Genomic DNA, 4,357 nt, shown 5'->3' with positions numbered 1-4,357 from the left:
AGGATCCAGAAAGCATTCAGAGAGGGAACAATACAAGCCTTATATAATTTTTACTACCTAAAGTACCCGGCTTTATTTGAGAAAAACCCTAGAAGAGGGTGTAGCTGCGCACTCTCTCCAAACCCGTCCCTTTCCAGGATCGAATTTGTGCGGCAAATCCCCAGAAATTTTTCTTGAACGTTCTATGCTGAAGATGTTGTGGTCCTCGTCAGTGGCGCGTTATAGCTTCATGGAGCTCAGGTAAATTTGAATTAGGATGCTCCATGTATAGTGATGACTCCAGACATTTCTCTACCGGGGAATTTTTTCGGGAAATATTTTTTATAAAAGATTGGTCTAATGGTGGGGCCCCAGGCAACTTCCCCTTTTGCCACTGTTTATTGTGGCCTGGCCGAACTCACGATGGTTACGGGAGAAAAAAAGCCCTTGTAGTGCATACAGGGCATAAAAAGTAGACAACTGAGAGATTAACATTTACTTACATACATTATGGAAAAAATATATAATAATATTATTAACAGTTAATTAACTATTACAATTATTTAACATTATATTTTTTAATGGAAATTGCTATAATAGATTCCATAATTAGCTGTAAATTTCATTATTTAAATTTGAATTAAACTGTACAAATGAATGCAAAACGTTGTTAAGATAAACGCCTATTTAAATACGAAGACGTTATGAAAGAATATTCAGGTTTTAATCAATTCAATTCAAAATTTTATCAATTATATCTTAATTATAAATTACAATTTTCTTAAATGGTTAATATATTTTAATAAATTTTAGTGTAATTCTCTAATATTTATAATTTTAAATTTCAATTTCCATGTTTCTTATAAGAAACACGCTGTTACAGATGTCGCAAGGTTATAATTTTCGCTATTAAACGTATTAATATAATTAAATTTATATATATATAACATCTTCAATCTAGCCTATGTAATTCATACGCATGTATACACGATACCAATTATAGAGGTTCAATATCATCTCCAATTATAAGAGGCTAATATCTTCAAATTAGCTTCACATTATATCATCTGGACAGCGATTCTTAATCATTATAATTAATTATTTTTGTTTGTTTATCTTATTTAATGGGGGAATTTCGTTTCATTGTGGTTAATTTAACGTGTTTAAATTGATAAAAAAAATTGGTGATATAGGGCCTATATTTCTTTAAATTATAAGTATAATTAGAAATGGGAAATTTGATTTGAAAGCTTAGAAAATTGCATGCATAGTAATAACTTATCGCTTCCTCTATGAGTTGTAACGCGATAGGAAATGAAGCGATAGTATATATAGATTCAACCAATCGAAACTTGATTCTCATATCCGAAATTGTAATTATTGTTACTTAACTTTACGTGCAGCCAATTGGAAGAACGAATATAATATTGTCTGCTCTTTAAGAAGTTTCCCTTCCAAAAAAAAATTCCCTTACAAGTTTAGATCTATTTACATGCTAATTATTTAAATCATATATTTATATACAATATATATTAAGCTATGCTATGGTATATATGTTACATATTTGCATAACAATATTTATATGCTAATTACAGTAGAATTAATTATACATGCTTTGTGTTATATGTAATATAATTAAAGGAATGCCTGTACAATATTTCTCGTACAGAAATTATTTTAAGTATAGATTTAATTAATTTCTTTATTTATGTCTTTTGATATTTTATATAATTGTATAAAAATATGTAGGATAGTAAAATTAAGGTTTAAAAATTTATAATTAAAGACTTGCATGTTTATAAAATTAAATAATCAAGTACAGTACATGCTTATAAATTAAATATACACGTGTACTTAAATCTAAACCAAGGGAAACGAATAAACAAAATAATTTTTAAGAGCTCTGTTTTAATAAATATTTTATCAGAACCCCCCTTAAACAACTTGAATTAATAAAATTAAATTTAAATGCTATTAAGTTTTAAAAGTTTTTAAGTATTTTTTTTTTAATTTAAAAATAAACGAGAAAATAAAGTTAAAGTTCAAATTTGATTTTGTTTGTATGTAAGAGAGAAACAGAAATAATTTCCTTTCTCTTATATAAAGTAGGATTTACTTTGAGGTAAACATTATTTTAAGGAAAAGGGAAAAAAAAGGGAAAATAATAATAAAAAAATGATTGATCGACTCTTGAGTAAATGGTTCTCTGAATGATATGTTAGTTCCTTTTTAACTATTTATCTTAACATAAAATTATTCAGTTCCATTGTCTTAAAACATGCCAGAATTTCAAATAAAATGCTTTTTTAAAACATTTCTTTATATGGTAAAAATGGCAAATGAAAATTTAATATTCTAACTTATATATTTAAAAAAAAAACATATTCAATGTGATTTTTATTCATTTATAAATTTTAAGTTTTAATAAGCATAAAATTATGGAATTTTAATGTATACAACGTGTACATTTTTAAATAATTCCGTCAATTGATGCTATGTTGGAAGTTGGATGATTGTTTATACAAAAACATGCAGCATTCATTTAATTATTATTATTATTTTAACGTATTTTGACATCTAATTTTTAATTAAGAAACTTTAAAAATCAAAAAATCGTTCGAATAATTTAATATATTTCAATATGGGAATTTATTATAATTGAATTTATAAATAAAGTTAATTTTATTATTATTCGAACCAAACCTTTAAATCACACTCCTGGATTTTATAAAATAGTAAATATTATTTTATTAAATTACTTCTTTAATCAGTTTTTTTAAAAAAAATCTATTTTATGTCACACTCATTCAATCAAAAAAATGAATTTTTATTAATTTAATATTTTATGAGTTAATTTTGTGAAAAATTCGTGTGAATTAAATGTGAACCGTGCTTTTTATAATGTAATTTTTACACTAGAGTAAGCAAATTTACTTAAATTGACAAATAGTATATAAAATTATTGCTATTTTATTTGAAAGAATCCATATTTTGTGACTTGTTTGAGGTGAGATTGCATATTGAGTTGAAGAAACTATGGACAAGTCTTATCTTCATCATCATCTGCTTCATCAACAATTCTGGTTAAGTCTCCATTTATATTTAGAATGTTCTTGACCTACTTTAGCGAGGGTCCACATCCATCTCTCTTTCCAGAGATTTATATCCAAAGGCCAATTTCGATAAGCACTCTAATTACAGATTCTTTCCATTTTATCTGGAAGGATTTAATGTTATCCACCATATTGTCTACTTCTAGTTTTCTTCTGATATCCAAATTACACGCTAATGTAATTTAGTAAGATGTAGTAATTGTCTGAAAAATTTGATATCCTCATCTTCCAAGTTTAGAGCATCTCTTTTAATTAGAGATAGGAGCAAATCTTATTAAATAGTCATTATATATTTTGTATTTATTAATGAAACTTAAGGGGATTAACAATCCTTATTAAACTGGAAAAAAATTATTTATTGTTCAGAATTTATTCAACTCTAAGCATTGAGATTCGATAAACAATGTCATAAAATAAAATTCTCCTAAACAAACACATGAAATTTGTTCCTTTTGAAAAAAGTAAGGCTTACGTTTACTTACAGTTATAATGAGAACATCAGTCTTTTTCCTGAAAGCAGTATATATATATATTTTTTTCTTTTTACAGTTTGTTTCACAGCTGGGTGCTACTAAAAAACTTCTTTCATACTGAAAAAGTTGAGTTTTGGGAGTAGGGTGTGATTACAGTTTCGTACCAATTAAATTTGTTTTTTGCTGAAATAATATGAATTCTGTTGCAAGAAAGTTTATTTCTACTTGTTTTTCTTTATTCTTAACAAAGAACATCTTGATTGCTACATGTTTTTGTATGGCTTCATTTAAAATGCTTTTAAGGACATAAAAAGCAAAATGAAATTATATAATAAAATTGTTTTATAAATTTATAAAAGAAACTAAGTTTTATAATTATCACTATTAAAAATAAATAGAATTTATTTTAGGATGTTAAATAAAATAATAATAATAATAATAATAACATTCTTTTGAAAATAGGTAGTCCTCTGTGATTTACGTAAGATACATTAAAAATATAGTTTCATGAAAATTGATTGGTGTTCTTAACGATAATTGTTTGAGGAAAAGTAAAGAAAATCTGAAATTTACGTATTTTTTTCCTTTATTTTTCATTGTTTCAACTGATCAATTTTGACGTTACAATATCTTAACTAATCCTTTTCAAAATAGACGTAAATATATTTAAGCAAATCACGTTTAGACCATAAAATTGCATATATTATTTAAATTTATCTCTTCTGTTATCTTCCAAAATTATTATATTCATTTAATTAATACAATATTTATATAATTTAAAATTAATTTTCT

The sequence above is a fragment of the Centruroides vittatus genome, unplaced genomic scaffold (genome assembly GCF_030686945.1).
Source record: "Centruroides vittatus isolate TY-2023 unplaced genomic scaffold, ASM3068694v2 contig_1033, whole genome shotgun sequence".
Taxonomy (NCBI): Eukaryota; Metazoa; Arthropoda; class Arachnida; order Scorpiones; family Buthidae; genus Centruroides; species Centruroides vittatus.
The sequence above is the reverse complement of the archived record's forward strand: the minus strand, read 5'-3'. Positions refer to the sequence as shown.